The sequence below is a fragment of the Argopecten irradians genome, chromosome 9 (assembly GCF_041381155.1).
Source record: "Argopecten irradians isolate NY chromosome 9, Ai_NY, whole genome shotgun sequence".
Classification (NCBI taxonomy): Eukaryota; Metazoa; Mollusca; class Bivalvia; order Pectinida; family Pectinidae; genus Argopecten; species Argopecten irradians.
Window position 1 is genome coordinate 3,615,417 of NC_091142.1, and position 19,300 is coordinate 3,634,716.

Consider the following 19,300-nt stretch of genomic DNA (forward strand, 5'->3'; position numbering starts at 1 on the left):
CCTAAGATACAAAAACTGTATAATATCGAATGTTTCTATGAGTTGCAACTCTGTTCTATGGGTACCTAAAACACAGACAATTCAAATTCAATTTATTTTATTTCGTCAAGGGTCAGACGTCAGAATACTTCGACTGTCAGTTAAATGTTCCGTAAATGCATATTACAGATTTATCTTCCCTTGCGGGTAGGCATTGATTATGACGTCATGTGTTTACGAGCGTAACGTTATACGTTTCGGAGCAAACGACGTAAATTGCGCTCACAAAATAATGACGTAACAATCGATACCTACCCGCAAGGGAAATAACTCTGTAATATGCAAATACAGAATATAACAACTGAGGTGTCCAAGTCTGCCTAAAACATTTTCTTTGACTTCAGGAATCAGGTTTTCGTCAGCTGCAAGTAACAACACATTGTCTACTTACGCATTCTCTTAGTTTTATAATTGCACAACCTTTTCTTGGTGTTTCTCAAAACACCCCCTTCAATGAACGTATTCAATAATTATATACCTGCCATAGAGAACAATTTGAGAATCATTGTAATATCTTATTGAATGTTAGAATATAAAAGCATTATACTTGTATCTATAACATTCTAAAAAAGTAACAAGAATGAAATATAATGCACCAATAAATGAGTAGTTCATCGTAAACTGTGATACATATGTAGATATATTAATTAGTTCATGTAGATATATATCAATTAATAATATGAGCCTCATAATTGTGTACTTGTAGAAATGATTTCAATAAATTCCATTTCGTTTTGTTCTCTTACTTTTAAGTAAAAAATATCCGTATCTGTTGTATTAGTCGTTTTCCGCACCAGCAAAGAAAGACAACTCTTGATAGATATTGATAAAATTGATAAATACATGTATATATTTTTTTCAAAATAATAAGATTATTATTTTAGAAACCATATTAACGGAGATGATATTTGTAAGCAATAAAACCTGCCTTAGCGTTCACCTTAGTATAACGACCACCTGTTTCTAGGGCCCCACATGAACATTAACAACACAATTCAACCTGTGTATAACGACTGTCTGGCTAGACAGACAATTTTTCTGAACTTTGGGAGTTCACTATAAACAGGTTCGATTATAGTCATAATAAATGTTTTAAATGATGCATATCTGTTTCTATCAAGATAAGTTTTTATTCGGGCATGCTCATGCAGAATCTTTATTCTTAGGTGTGTTCTAGTATAGTGGATGCTGTACAGTCAATAAGTTTATTGTGTATTACATACATGTCTAATTTGCTGGCAGATTTTGTTTGCTACGTTATGTTTGTGTGAGTGTAACGTCATATTTTGCAGAGACAATGACGGGAATTTTACACGCAATGTAATGACGTATAAATCAATTATCTTCCAGTCCATATAATTTTGCAATATTACAATATGCTAAAGGAAATAAATAAATGAACATTGGCAAATATTGTGGAATCAAGAAATCAATTATCTGCTCTTAACCCAAGCAGTGATTGCTACGTACTTACTTTGTGTGATAAAATTACATCATTTTCCACAAATTCGTATCCCAACAGACTAATGACGTCACGGTCAATGTCTGTTCTTATGAGCAAATTACATAAAGATTGACCACTGAAATGGATCAGATTTGAAAAAAAGAAAAAAAAATCATTTTTGTGCAAGTATTCAATTTATCGTCTGAATATTTGTTTATGGTATTTCATTGAAAAAACTGGCATAGGGCTTTGTTCATAAGATGCCTGTATGGTTTCAAGAATAATTTAATTTATATTCGGGACGGTAAATAACGAAGTTAACATTGACTGTCTGCATAGATGAGGTCACTATTAAATGAAAATAGATGTTCTTGATTATATATGATTATGAAATTAATTATATCTTTGCTGTAATATATTAACTATCTTAATTCAAGGCTGTGTTATTTGTTAATTGTGTTGATGTATATAATAATTGTGTATATTGAATAAAATGTTTTTTGTTCTGTCACAATGATAAACTGTTTGTTTGTTTGTTGATTCTTCGTCATGTCCAATGAACAGCTACGGTCATTTCACGGCAGCCTTCCATGTATGTGATGTGTTGTGTGTGAAAACCTTGTGTTATTTGAAGCACGGTATATTCATATGGTGTCTTATTTTTATAGTAGAAACCCTTGCCAACATTACATAGCTATTAGGCAATGGGCTAGAAGGGTCCCACATGCACCCCCCCCCCAAACCTCCGAACCAATATTTTTCTGAACCCTTATGACCCACTGATCACAAATCCAAATGATAACATTGCATAAGTTGGGATGAACTTCCGGTTATGACGTCATCAAGATGGCCGCCATCTCGAATTTCACTAAAAATTGAAAAATAGTCATAACATTAACATTTTTCAACCGAAGTAGACAAATGAGGTATCAAAATGACCACAATAGAACAACAAATACATATCAGGACCAAACAATCCTATATATGTAGTGATTTCTACACAGGAAATGAAAAAATCGGATTTAAAGCTCAAAAATGGTGATTTTTCAGCAAATTTTTCATATTTTGTTTGACGCAGCAAAAATGTTTCCCAACAACAATCTATTATTTCTAATAAGTTTTTTGACCACTTGTCAATCAGTTTAAGCAACAAAAACAACCAAAACCAATGTTAACATCGTATAAGTTCCGGTTATGACGTCATCAAGATGGCCACCATCTCGAATTTCACTGAAAAATGAAAAATAGTCATAACATAGACATTTTTCAACTGAAGTAGACAAATGTGGTATCAAAAATATTGGTTCGGAGGTTTGGGGGGGGGGGGGGGGTCCATTTGGGACCCTCCTAGCCCATGGCCTATATAGATCTATATGAATTATACCTGTGTAACAACCTGTGACAATAACGCTAATATATAATTTCTACGACAAAGTATTGCAACATGACCATGCCTGAGAGAGGAATGATAAAGGAAATATTAACAAACCACACGTTTTAAATCTTAAGTACACCTTACATCAGCGGCGTTATGGAGCAAAGAGCGCATGACTTAACATGCATACATAACCAATTATGGTTGAACAAGTTCATGATATAAAAAAGTTGATTTGTGTTTGTCAAATCAGAAATCATAATCATTTTGATATAAATGTAACATTTTTGTATAAATAAACCACTTTGCAATACTAAACGATATTTACAATAAGTGTAATGAAATAATTTCAAACAATTTATCACAATGCCAAAAACGGTTTTGTGTAATTAATATTTATATTTTGTATCGAACTGTAGCTTAGAAAGGAGTGCACTTCCGGATATTACATCCCAGATTGTTTCGTATATTAATCAAAGCAACTAAGCTTCCATTGTTTAGGTAGACCTCAGACGTAGATGGGTGGAATATACCAGTGCAATTTCTTGTTTTCTATAGCAGCTATGCTATATCACACGAACAAATATCATACATAGTGGTATCACCACATTCCAGTTAACTTAATTCTTATATTCATATTATGAAAGCTGTATGTATAACTTCAGTTTCTGTTTTCTCTCGTATTATAAAAAGACTGTACATGTATGAGGAAAAGTTGTGTTATTGTTTATGTGATAAATGATTATAGTGTGTGAGGATGAGATAAGCCTTGTGTAAGTAGTATGGTGAGTGTGTATACATTCGCAACATCTCGGAGTAATTTCCGTCAATCTTCGGAAAATACCGGAAATTTCTCCGAAGGGATCCGATTGATTGTTTATATTTTTGAAGGCTGATACCAAGGGTCCAACGTTGGTAGCCTTCTAACATGCTTCTAGGGCATTAAAGAAAATAAAAAGATTAAAAAAGAATCTTATTATCTGACATGCAATTCTTAACGATTCGATCGTTTCTAATTGGTGAAAGGGAATAACTCCTAACTTTTTATGAATAATGATTTTTTTACTATCAGTGGCCTCCGTTTAATGGTAATATATAATAATTTTGCCGGAATATGAAAAAGTTGGAATGAGCCAGCTTTTTTTATTAGCTTTTCCAGCAAATGGGAAATTGTCATATAATACTTCCAATGCACTAATGAAACCTAGTACATCGGTACTTTGCATTGCAGTTCCTAATATTTAATACATGTAAAACGCTATTGATAAACATGATTGATGAACAATAACTTTCACTATCAATATTAATAGTTAATATAAGACATACTGATCTCCTCTAAATTGGTATTTACCTTCATTACAATATGTAATGATATGGTAAGATATACATCATAAATACCAAATTTATCATTTAAATATCTCGAGGCAGGGAATAGTAAAACAATGGTAGATGGTTTATATAAAATGCTAAGTATTAAATGCCATATTTACCATATAAATGTATAAATATCTTGATAAATAAAATATTAATAACTGATATTACGACAACAAAAAACAAACAATATAAGAAACACGAATAAAAGATAACGTCACCATATAATTTAGCAGCGCTTGATAATCCTAAAAAACATACACATGTAGTTTAAGAGAATATTTGCATATTTACATTAACTAGCTAACAAAATAAAAGAAAAATAAATAAATAAATAAAAAAAAAAAGAAAAGAAAAAGAAAGAAAGAAAGAAAGAAAGAAAGAAAAGAAAGAAAGAAAGAAAGAAAGAAAGCAAGAAAAGAAAATAAGATGAAGGATTTTATTCATGTTTGTTTCCGACAATCTGAAAGTAATGTAATTATCTTGATATGTTTACAATGAGGTAAAAACGGTATAAAGCTAGTATATCAATAATCCGAAATTAAAGGCCAAAATAATTTAAAAGTAAAATCAAAATAATTGCTATGGAATATATATTCAGCCATTATAGGGCCTTCTTCAGTCTAATGATATGTTCCTTAACTGGTTGTTATGTATTGGTAAACACAAAAGTCGTATTCTCCATTCTGAAATGTACTGACTCTCTAAAAATTGATCATGGTTCAATATACAGCGAATACTGAACAATCAAATTGTGAACATTATATGTTAGTGTTATTTCGGACTGAAGAAGGCCCTATAGTGGTTGAATATATATTCCATAGAAATGATTTTGATTTTACTTTGAATTTATTTATTTTGGCCTTTTATTTCGGATTATTAATATACTAGCTTTATACAGTTTTTCCTCATTATGAACATTATAATGAATTTTATATTAGGGTGATGTTTATATATACCTGATTCATTGACGGCACTGTATAAATCAATAAATAAAACATCTATATAAACATCATGTATTGAGTTAAATTATATATAAAAACAACTTGAATGCAATTGCAACGTTGCGAAGCCTTTACGCGATGTTAATTATGAAAAAAGACATCTTCGTTAACATCAATGTTAGCGTTCCGGCTGATCTCACTGACTCTCCCACATTAGACTGTAGTCTCACACCTACAAACAGATAAAACAGCATCCATATAAACTCAAAACAACACTATCTTTAATGCTAATATTCGGAACCCGCCCTTTTCAAATATTAAGTTCCTTTCTGTGTATTTATTTATAACGACTATATTATTAAGAAGCTTTTGAGATTCGTTTACGAAACTAGAAATTGTCAAACTTCCCATTCATGTGGACAAATACTGACCAAAATGGAACAGAATACTCTTAATTAATGTCATTTAAGGACATTCCATTTAACCCAGACTCAACAAAATCGAATTACCAGGAGAAAAAAACCACTGAAATTGACAGCTGCTTCACGTGTCTTCGAAATCGTGTCCACAGGATGGAGTTATTAATTATTTATATTTTGTTTCGTAATGAGTGTATAAAATGATCCAGATGATATATATTTCCGGAATGTATTACAAGTAGTAAATACATTATAAGAGTTATGTTATTGAACTGCCGCATGAAATAACGCACCAAGGCAGGAATTGAAGTTGGCAATGATAATTTGATGGCTAATTGGTGTGAAGTGTATGTCACTGTGCCGTGGACATCTCCGCTTATTCCATGCTTACAAAGTACAGAGTTTTCTGCCTTGTGGGTAGCTAATGATTGTGACGTCAGGTGTTTGCGAACAAAACGTCGAGAGTTTCGCTCATAAAATAATGACGTCAGAATGGATACCTAAGTGCAAGGGAGGTGATTATGTAATAAGCAAATACGGAATAGTTCGACAACGATGTGTTCATTGTTCAAGTAACTTTACAAATGTAAATAAAATACGTTCAGTTAATTAAATGAGGTTGTAATGTACAGTTATTTATAAATTGGAGGGAGAAAACCGTACGTTACGGAATTCATATACAGAAATAAGTGCCTTTTAACAAAGTTATCGCTAAGCTGCGATGAATATTTTAGTCGGCAAAAGATTTTCTCCCTTACTTCACAGAGTTATCCCGCGGTTGCTAGGAAAAGAAAACTCGTCTGTTACCGGGGTAGAGGAAATATAGCTCACATGCGCTATGGACGAAGACGTGACGTCGTCATTATGGGAGAAAAAGAATCAAACATGGGTCTGTCAGGTGAACAGGGATATTTCAACCATCGTGAAAGATTGTGGCCACCAACTCTCCTCGGCAAGCCTCGGGTTGACTAGCCAAAATCTTTCACTCGGGTTGAGTTATCCCTGTCAACCTGACGGACCCATGTTTGATTCTATTAATCTTAACCTGGGCAAGCTGGCAAGTTACAAACGATATCGTCTTACAACTCCAGTTATTGGCATTCTTGACATTTCATGGATAACTATCACTCGTAATACCCACCACCATGGCAACAGAAAACTGAATTCAGACGACAAAAAAAAAAAAAAAAAACCAGAAAACACTGACCAATCACAGACCTGGAGAGATATCCTTTAAGCCAGCGCTAACCAATCACAGACCTGGAGAGAATACATATACATCGCACCGTTTTTAATTAACCGATTTCTTTTGATGCACACCAAATACCAAGCTTAATCTACCTATCTCATCATATAAGTTGTCGCACATAGAAACCTCATTTTATTGTATGTTATTGTATGATAAAATATAGTCGCAAAATGTCTTTTACAACTACAAAATACTCAGTATCTTGAACGCATTTCCCTATTCAACAACCCCTCCTTGTGCAACTTGTGCAACTCTAACATTAGTTTGCTATAAAGCAGCATGTTATATTTGTCGTCACATTTATACAATACAAAATTCATGATCGGTACAACTATCAAAATGTAGATAACAATACCGGTTCCACTTTTTATGATAGGCAAATTAAGCATGTGAGCATTAAGCATGTGAGATTTATGGAGCGATAATGCATATGCATCAACTCATTTGGACAATGTATTTCTACTAGAGATCGATATTGATATACAACTGTTTAATGTTTATTCCAACTGTTCCGATATAACCTTCAATGACGGAGAAGAAAATTCATTTATTATTGAAAGGATTTGTCGTGTTCAGTCTTATGCAATAAAACCGTTTTTTACTTCAATTTGCTACACGCCGACAAATGATATGCTTTATCTATTGAAAACAGGAGCAGACGGATTAGTCTTTTGTGACAAAAATATAATTTGAATATATTTTGATATAATTAGATGTATTCCGTCTTTGCATGCTACAGTTAGGTTAGCTCCCTTGCGGATAGGTATCGATTGTTACGTCATTATTTTGTGATCGCAATTCACGTCGTGTTCTCCGAAAAGAATGACGTTACGCTCGAAAACACATGAGGTCAAAATCTATACCTACTCGCAAGGGAAGATACAGAATATGTGTAATATGCACGATTATTGTCCAAAAGATAAATATTGTTTATGTCCTCTCGGCGACAGAGCCTACAACTTTAAAAAAAACCCGGAGATATATAAGTAGTTATATATTATGTTATTTCGTATTACTGAAATCAAATTATTTAAACATTAATAAAATCATGGAGCAGGAAGGAACCCTTTGTTTCATCACCCGTAACTTAACTATTCATGGAGAGTAATACATTTACTGCCATAAAAATCTCTCTAAGGATACAACATATTATATGTCATCAATACATCAATACATATATAAATCAAGTCATCTTGAAAAGAAACTGCGCATGCGTACTGCGTTTGGAGTGAACCAGTTCATATAACAATCGATTTTTCCCTGTCGATAAAGCAGTTTAGTTATTCAGTCTAGTGCTTCTAGAGATGTTCTTGGACGTTTCTGTTTTTCTTCTCTGCTTGTCCTATGGCCAAGGTAAGTTGATCGTATATTGTTTAAAATTATGAAATTATATATTATAGTATGTAATACTGTCGTAGATGGGCAAAAATTTGACCTGTTATGTTTTCTTCATTACTCTATTGAAAACCATAAGGTTTCATGAATTAAATGATTAAATCATTTAAATGACTTTAAAAGACTCTAAAAAATGTTGCCTTTTGTATATTAAAGGGGGAAATTTACCTCGTTTGACCGGATAGACTCATTATTCTTCACTATTGATGCAAATATGATGATTTTTGACCGTACTGCCAAAATTGATTTTCAGCTCTTATTTGTATATGTAAAATTAAAACATATGCATTAAATGTACTGTAATTCTCAAACTGTTGGTAACATTTGGTAAAGAATATCATATTAAAAGCTCATATTGATTCGTGAGTATGAAAAATACGGCACATATAACTTTATTAATAATTGTGTTGTCAGTTGGTTTGATTTGGTTGATATGATGAAAGTCCTATCTACAAACGGGGTCGATAAGGTCTGTCTCCCGTGTGTGCTATAGGTTTGGGTGTATTCAACAACTACCACTTTTATAGACTATGGTGTGTCCCGATCAGGGGACAGAACCCAGACCCTTCCCTACAGGGACGAGCGTTCAACTCATGTTTTCAGAATTGTTTAACAAGAAGTATCCAATAACATATCGTCCAAGATATCGAAAACAATTTGTCCAGAAACTGCACCAAAGCAACTATCTTAAATTTGTTTCCCAAAATATGAAAGGCCATTGATCATCATTATTTTTTACAATACTGATACAGACTGCAATTCACTGTCAGACAATCAAAATTTAAAAAAGCGAAAACCAGTTGAAACTGTTTTTACCAGTTCATATAGTGAAGCCATTTTCATCATTCTATTATTGCCGTAGTATCCACGTCTGGAATATGTCTTAGAAAAACGTAAGGTTCTGTCGACATATCATGAGACAGGTTGTGTGGTCCTTTGAGCAAATATAATATATACATCAGACATACAATTGTATATTATCCAATCGAATTGATTAATTACAGTGAGTACTCGATAATGTGCGGGTCATGCAATCAATTCTTTAAATTGTATTTTCGTACATTTTGTGTATCATTCTACTGCAAAGGAAGGATATAATAATTTTACACAATTATATATATCTTGGGCTATAAACTTCAATTCTTCAGGCAAAATGAGTGGGCTTAGAAATTTATTTTATCAACCCGTAAATGAAAAAATGGCGTCTCCATTTGTCACAACGCGTCTAATTGACTGAGACTACGGCGTATTGATTTCATAAAAAATAAATTTGGAATTCTGAAGAGGTTATTCTTAGTGAATTGAATTATAAGGATTAATTTTATTATAATTCTATGTTATGGTGACATAATATAAAACTGTCGAACACACAGATAGTTTATTATCATATCTCCATAACTTATTAGATATATTCCAGTTAATCCCTAACACTATGAAGAACATTGAAAGCAGAAAGCATTTTGATAATACTGTAATCTTTCAAAAATACTTGGATCTAACAAGATTAATATTTCTTGGTGTTGCAAATTTGTCATCCCTTTAGTGCTATAGGATTCTTAAATGCAGCGCATTATATACGTCTGATAAACACGTAATTATATAATAATATAAATGATTTCTTTATTTTTTATCAATATAGAAATTATTTCTTTCAGTGATAGTGAAAACCAAACAAGTGACATGTAAACTATAACATAACAAATACTAGAGTACACAACGCAAACAAATGGGCGATATGATTTAACCCTAGGATATTTCCTTCTGCTGATTTGATAATGTAACGGTACTTACTGTAGTACCATAGGCCTTACTTACGTATTCTGTATGATTAACGACAGAGGTTTAAGATGGCGATATGGGTTCAACGTTCTCTATATTCAGTCTGAAATCAATAGGATAATAATCTGTCATGTGTCTTGCGTAATAAATCTGCTAGCATCAAAGAAAACAAACATCTTACTTATTTAAAGTAGTATCTCATAGAAGAAAAAAACGACTATCTTAGACCGTCTATCATATCATTATTTTCGGAATTGAAATGAATTATAGTTTTAAGAAACATAGCGTAACCGTGAATTACGCATTGGTTCATTAAACTGGACCTATAATAACACAACAAACGATTTAAAATTCATAGCCAATTAGTTTCCCTATTGATAATCATCACTATCACCTTAAACCTTCACCAGAGTATTATCCCTCGATTATCCGGACGTCAATAGTCTGGAATACTCACAATCCGTACGGAAATGGAAGGAAACGGTTTTTATTATTGACTAAGGAAACCAAATTCGGTTGTCCGGATAATTAACAATATTTATAATAAAGATTTAGATTTTAATCAGGTTGATTAAATAAGTATGTTCAACAAAAGACACAATTAGCTGTTTTCTCCGAGATGTTGCGATTTGTTATGACATATTATCTCTAATAGTTTTTTGCCGCTTCCTGAGTGTGAAATGGCTTATTACCAAATACAACAACTGTTTATGTTTTGACAGGACACACCACGATATGCTCAACTGAACCAAAAGCGGAACTAATTATGAACGCTGCCTTCTTTAAAAAACCTGCCAGGGACAAAGTAGTACCTTTAACTCCGCGGGTGCTTCTCTGGCAGTGGACGGCAATGCTAACCCAAGGTACGGGGCTGGATCATGTTGTCACACCAACCGGCAGAAAGGAAAGCCCCCGTATCATTGGTGGATGGTGGATCTGGAACAGGAATACAGCATAGTCAGTGTCACCCTCACCAACAGGGATTCTTTTGGTATGTATTAGTTTTATAATTGATTATTGCTCTATTTTTTTTTCTTTTAACAACTTTATCGTAGAGTTGCTTTTTTATGAGTTTTCTAATTTTTGTCTATTTTGCTTGCTTAAAAAAAGATAGCTGTTTAAACAATGCCCTTGTAGGATTTCTTTTGCTATATATTAGTTTTTGAATTTTTTTTTTCTGCTTGTTTTCTTTAAAAATGATAGCTATCTTTACAACGTCATTGTAGAGTTTCTTTTGGTATATATGAGTTTGCTATTTTTGTATGTTTTCTTTTTTAAAAACGATAACTACCTGAATAACGTAACCGTAGAGTATTTTTTCGGATATATATGGGTTTTCTATTTTTTTAAAACAAAAAAACGATAGCTATTTAAACAACGTCATCGTAGAGTGTCTTTTCTGATATATGGGTTTTCTATTTTTTTTAAACAAAAACGATAGCTATTTAAACAACGTCATCGTAGAGTGTCTTTTGTATAAATGAGTTCTCCAAATGTTTGTTTTTCAGTGTTGTTTTCTTCAGAAGCGATAGATATCTTAACAACGCCACCATAAAAAATGTATCCATTAAAACATATATGTCTCAAAATGTAGAAAAAAAATAACAATACACCACAGATATATTGTATGTATACACACGGAAGGGAATGATGATGCATTTATACCAAACAAACTGCTATGTTATTGCAATGCTCTTAGCATGTATAATGATTTATTTTACAAGTTTTCCTCATGGTTCTTCAGATAATTCCACAACATTTATGGAATTTTCCTGAATAAAAAAAATACGTACATAAATTGTCTATGTAAGATGATGATATCGTGGGGTATATTCAATGTATTACTTCTTGTACAGTGGAACTGTTGCCCTTTTTATAGTGCAATATCACTGAAGCATCCTGTCTGAACACACAAAGCAACACACTCCACCCGGTTGCATTATACTGACAACAGGCGAACCACTCGTCCTACTCCCTTTATGCTGAGCGTTAAGCAGGAGCAGAAACTACAATTTTTTATAGACTATGGTGTGTCTTGGCCAGGGGACAGAACCTAGAGCCTACCTCACATGGGCGAGCACTCAATAGAAGGGCAAACGTGAGGTTGTGTCAAGGTAGACGTTATTAAAAAAGACCGTCAGTCAACAAGAAAGAACAGTATTCTAAATTCAGTTGCCTATTACGATCATACAATTACGGCAGCAGGCACAACTCTTACGCTCTACCTGCAGGGCAAAAAAAGATTTAACTTTGTATTTAAGCTTTGTAGTATATTATCAAAACAGATGAATACCATTTAGTTATTGTGTGATATACTGAAAGTCTAGGTTCCTCCTACAATGTATATAACAATAGATAGAAGCCAGATTAGTTGTAATGTGTATTTTGCAACTGAGGAATTCTGAAATTATACTATTTTCACCTATCCATTACCAAAATTTGATGCTGGACGTCTGCATTCATATATAATTGTTACATAGAAATGATTACCTGTCAGACAGTGTTTTTTTGTCTTTTGAAATTTATAACTAACCAGCAAACCAGTGGCCGAGTCGGAATTCTATCCTTGGCTCATATAAACAGGGTGTATTTCGAAATTTATATTTTTCATTTAGTTGGTTTGTCTACCTAAAGTTGGTGTACCTGAAGTGATTTAGTTGGCATCCCATCGGGTATTGGATGTGTTCTCCTTTCAGGCACTTCTTCGATATAAAATAAGGTAGTTGTGATAGCAGTTTAGCTATGCATCCATTTGCGGATTCGTACCAGTTTTATGAAAGTGAAACGGCACCACGTAATGGAACACGTTTGATTTTTTCGCTTGAATTTAATATTTTATACGATTCAGTTTAATTGCCTAGTGCAACGTAGGTAAGCGACATACACAAGTACGATAAAATGCTTACAAACGTTTTTTTACAATGTTTTGCATTATCATTACTTTGCTCCATTAGCAGTAATAGACACCAATATGTAGCTTTGAAGACGCTTTAAATATATATGAAACACATTTGAATGTAAAGGTAATTGTATGTGAATAATGAAAAGTGCAGTACATTTCCCCAAAAAAGCAAATCCTCGCTTAAAGCCTTCAAAACACTCAATACGAAAATTTTTTTAAGCACATTTCTATAGTTATAGGATATACTGAACAAGACAATCATATCCAAAAAAAAAAAAAAAAAAAAAAAAAAACGATTATAAGGTGTTCTGAGTATGTTACAGACAAAGTGTTAATGTAGTCACCTGCGTCAGTTACGTGACCATGTGAGGACAGGAGCACGGGAGAAAGCATCCTGATTGGAATCGTAAGGCATCGCATACTGGTATCAGTTTTTCAAATCGGGCAAAATTGTCTGTGAGATCATAGAATAGTGTATTCATCTAGTAGCATTATGATTTTTGTTGATTTCAACTTAAAAAGTAACATTAAGTCACATGTTTAAAATTGCCCCCAATAAATCGGCGAAAGAAGAACAAACCCAGCTATTCAAGCACGACCACAAGTAAATTGCATTGATAATATATGTGTTAAGTATGCCTTATGGTTGCGCGCTCTGAACTACATGCATGTACGTTTTTATTGGTGTGCAAACTTTAAAATATTTATAAGACATCCGTAGCGAATGTTCTCAGTGGCAAAGTGCAATGGCGCGATTTGCACATGGGACTCAGGATAAGTATGTACTGACGGTACATACATTATACATATATAAGATTTTTTTTTCCCCAAAACTGTTTACATTTCAATGTAACCAAAGAAAAATATAAGGTGTTGATATATTATAATTCATTTCAAATAGCAATGTATTCCTTGATGAATGATATATGAAAATATATAATAGGGGTGTCAAACACGGTTCTATCTCTATGATTTTTTTTTTGCAATTGCAGCTGAGAGACTTCGTAACTTCGGCATATTTGTGTCATTGAACAATACCTTTGACGTCACTGATCACATGACCGATGACGCACTGTGTGACTACTTGAGTGGTCAGATGGCCGCAGGAGAAACTCGGACCTTCAACTGTCAGCCGACACCACTTTTTGGACGATTCGTTCAGATCTACAGAACTATCCAATTGTCTGACCCGGGTAATTTGCATCTTTGTGAGGTTACCGTTCAAGGTAAAGCAAACGGAAAGAAGCATTGTATTATATCCCTCAAACAAAGTGGGGCCTCCGTTTTCCTATTATTATTATCATTTATATTCTTACTTTCATTCTTGACTTATGTCTTCCACTTCCATCTGCCGCAAAATATATACACGGTGGATGATAACTTTACCGACGTACCCCATAAGGATAGTTGATGTACAGAAAGAGTTTTTCTGGTTTAAAATTCCAGATGGTCGCTAGGTCCTACTTTCTGTTTTAAGATTTCGGTCTAAGATTTTGGTGAACATTGGTTTCTAGGTCTTGAAAGGGAAGCCAAACAACAGGTCAATTACCAATATTTTTAGCTTCAGTTCCACCAGATAGTTTTGTTATCAGAGAGGGCGATAAATACTTTAATATTTTACTACTAATACACACGAAATTTTATAAAATAAGACAGATGCATCGTTAAATCATGGCGATGTCACCATCGGATATCCATAGTTCAGCTAAAGCTTTTTTGCACGTCCTTGTGTGTAGTTTAGTCCAACATAAGTTGTTCATATAGTAAACATTTGCATTTAATATAATGTGGACACGTTGGTTTACATTTTATATGATATGGACACGTTGGTTTACATTTAATATAATATGGACACATTGGTTTACATTTTATATAATGTGGACACGTTGGTTTACATTTAATATAATGTGGACACGTTGGTTTACATTTTATATAATATGGACACGTTGGTTTACATTTAATATAATATGGACACGTTGGTTTACATTTTATATAATATGGACACGTTGGTTTACATTTAATATAATATGGACACGTTGGTTTACATTTTATATAATATGGACACGTTGGTTTACATTTAATATAATATGGACACGTTGGTTTACATTTTAATATGACACGTTGGTTTATATATAATGGACACGTTGGTTTACATTTACATTATATAATATGGACACGTTGGTTTACATTTAATATAATATGGACACGTTGGTTTATTTTTAATATGGACACGTTGGTTTAATTTAATATAATTGGACACGTTGGTTTACATTTTATATAATATGGACACGTTGGTTTTACATTTTATATGATATGGACACGTTGGTTTACATTTAATATAATGTGGACACGTTGGTTTACATTTAATATAATATGGACACGTTGGTTTACATTTAATATAATATGGACACGTTGGTTTACATTTAATATAATATGGACACGTTGGTTTACATTTTATATAATGTGGACACGTTGGTTTACATTTAATATAAATATGGACACGTTGGTTTACATTTAATATAATATGGACACATTGGTTTACATTTAAGGATACCCAGCTATATGCACTCAGCTGACAACACAGCCCGTGCCGCCAGCTACAGCGGCAACACCTATGACAACATCAAACGCCATGTCAACGTCAATTACAGTAATAAAATCGACTGCCGTCACAACACCACTAGCACCGACAACATCACCAACTTCGGCATCAACAACATCCACTGAGGTCGCTCCACCATCAACTAAGGTCTCCGTACCATCAACTGAAGTCTCCGTACCATCAAATGAGGTCTCCGTACCATCAACTGAGGTCTCCGTACCATCAACTGAGGTCTCCGTGCCATCAACTGAGGTCCCCGTACCTCCAACTGTGGTCTCCGTACCTTCAACTGAGGTCGGAGTTACAGAGCTACAGTCACAAGAAACATCAACTGCATTAACAAGCACATCACCTTCGACCACACAAACAACAGACACGACATCTTCAACACATTCAGACTCAAATGACCTAGATACATCAACTTCGATCGCAACCAAAATGCCATTGGCAACTGTAGTATCATCACAGAGAAATACAACGACCACAAAGACTTCTACATGCCCGTGTACCTGCGGTAGAGTAGCTAAAAACATAACCAACATCACAAAGAATCAACTCGAGGAAATTATCAAAGGGTTAGAAATGGAACTGACGGTGTCCAAGAAGGATACAAGTGTTCACAAGAGGAAACTGATCAGTGTCGGCGACAAAAGAAAATCTGCACAAGCGATCGGAGTAATAGGCGCATTGGCCTTGTGTTTCCCCTTTATTTTCATTGTCAGTTTTGATCTTATCAATTTGTGGTCAAGTGCCAAACCGAAAAAGAAGAAGGTCATTCCAGTTGACAAAGCATAAACCAATACTATTTTCATTATTATATCAAAATGCACGAATTCCGCAGTAGAAAATTGACCAGTTCACTGACTTTGACAATTCTTTGACAAAGAGATAATGAATTTATGAGAACGAGAAGGTTGGATTAGAGGAGCCTGTGAACTAGAAGTTTTACAATAAGTGGATTTTCTAAGAGTTTGCAAAATACTTAAATAAATATAGCACTACACCATTCAATTCATCAATACGATCATTTATCGAAACATTGGCATTACTCTTATCAATTAAGGGATTTAGAATCCATGTTTCCAGTATTATACAGGTGTGGTAATAAACCTAATACCCTTTTAAGTTTAAAACTAAAATGTTTACTGGCTTTTAAACAGTTCGTGTTCGCAAAGTTATCAAATAATTCAGTATTCATATTACTTTTCCTCGTGTACACGTTGAAAATATATCGGAAGGCTCCGGGTTGTTCCTATCTGTACGCATATCGGCGATGTTAATCATGTGATACGACTCGAGAGGCTCCGAGCTGTATTGATATCGTCGATGTCGGTCACGTGATGCGCCTCGGGTTCCGATATTACCCGAACGTTTTAACATGATGTTGATTCGTGACGGTTTTTAAAATGCATGATATTTCATCAACCATAACCCCCTCTTTATGAATGGTATGTTGGTGATATATTGATCCTAACTATTACTTTATGCATCCATATTCACACATGTTATGTTTAACATCAACGTGTTAAAGTGCAAATTACATGAAATATAGCTTTAATTTGTAATTTCATTGTTTGTGTCTTGATTAAGGGGCATGTCGCCTGGAAAATAAAATCGACAATATTTTGCCCACTCCGAGTCAACTGATATTACGTCTGTTGCCCCAATTAGACATACTATGTATACCTGGCTGTCATACACTAACACATAGGTCTTCTTGTCATATTTATTGTGTCTGAGTTAATACAAATCTTGAATTAATAAAACTTACGCATGTCTGCTCCATGATACGGAACAATATAACACTACTTTCACATGATTGCAATCTCACCTCCTCTTTCCGAGAGACAAACAAATGGCCTCAGACCACACTTATACTGCCGTGTCGTAGTTAGTGCAGAATAATTATCTAGGGATGTTACAAAACATTTTTTCTCGCTTTACAATTGCAGCTGAACGTGTTTATACTTTAGTCTAATATGTGTACTTCAGTTTTATTTTAATTTAGTTTTAAACAATTTTCGAGGTTTACACATTATACCTTTACAAAATGTCCGTGTCATTTTACTCCAAGTGATACAAGTAGTTGTGTATGTTATAACTTGACAAAGAGTAAATGTCAGTTATACGGTGAGCAGGACAATGCATCGGCATCGGGTTTATCGGGACAGTCATGAAATTTGATTCATCTTTGATGGCCAATGCACGTGGTAAACAAGAATCAGTCCACGTTTCCTTTCTGTATAGAGACAATCATTGGATGAAATCTAAGTTGTATACATGTATTTCGAAATAAAAATGGAAAACATTTTGTTATAATTGGAAATATAGCGATATATCTCTCACCCACTGAGACCCCATGCACTCTCACCATCACTCCCACCTCAACTATCAACCTCGCCAACTCTTTCACCCACTCACCCTGACCAACTCCATCACTCACCCTGACCAACTCCATCACTCACCAAGACCAACTCCGTCATTCATCCTGACCAACTCCATCACTCACCCTCACCAACTTCATCACTCACCCTGACCAACTCCATCACTCACTCTCACCAAATCCATCACTCACTCTGACCAACGCAATCACTCGCCCTGACCAACTCAATCACGCAACCTCACCAACTCAATCACTTACTCTCACCAAATCCTCTTCACCCATTCGCTCACCCTTTAATTAGGGGCTTTCCCACCAGATATTTCCACCAACTAAGCGGTTGTGAGAATGAGCTGTGAATGTTAACTCTAGTGAGGGTCATCTCAAAATGAAACGGTTTTCACTGCCTTTAAAATTACTGTTCCTCATTTGTTGTCTACCCAAAACGTGCATTTCACCTATTAAAATTATTATTCTTTGCGTGCGCGCACGTATTGCCTATTAGATTAGGCATAAGTCCCGTAATTATAAGATCCTTGACTAGAGATTTCTTTTATCAAATTATTTAAATTGAGAACATAAAAAACGATTTTATTTATAAGTAAAGACATATTGCACGATTTGTACATTGTAATGCTATTCTGTATCTTTCAAGACACTAATCATGACTACGATGGTTAATACTAATGCCATATATAAAAGCGATAAACATGTTATTTCTTACTACCATCGGATATAATCTACAATAAATAATTGAACAAATCATATCTACGAAGTATTCTTATAATATCAGATATGAACCCATGCTGACAAGAATCATGTAAACAATGACTGTTTCTTTTCGCATAACTTTCACAAAAGAGATTTTATTCATAGATATGGTATACCCTGTGTTATATCAAAGTATCCCACATCGAAAAAGTATTCGGATACTTTTTTGCCCATCAAAAATGTATCCGGGAATACTTTTTTGCCCATCAAAAAAGTATCCCCCATGACATCAATAGTGATTGTTATAATTTTAGTTGGCAGTAAATCAAATGGTCATATACATATACCGGGGTCCCTTTACAGGTGCCAGGTAACTAATTACATGTATGTAATCGCACCTGGTCAGGTATTACCTAACTACCTAATTAGTGGTGGGAGGAACAGGTACAGGTGTGTCTTTATATAGGCACTGTCAGAGAAAGCCACATGTACAGTGGTATTACCAAAGGTTTACCTGTACAGGTACATCCCATGATTTTATTGTGCTTGCAAATTGATACAATTTATTTATGTTTTCTAACATATGTGTATAACTATAGATCATTATATATTGTCAATGCTTATAAATTATGATTATTCAGTTATCAAGACCTTTGCTATAGATAGAAACAAACACATTTATAAGCTTAT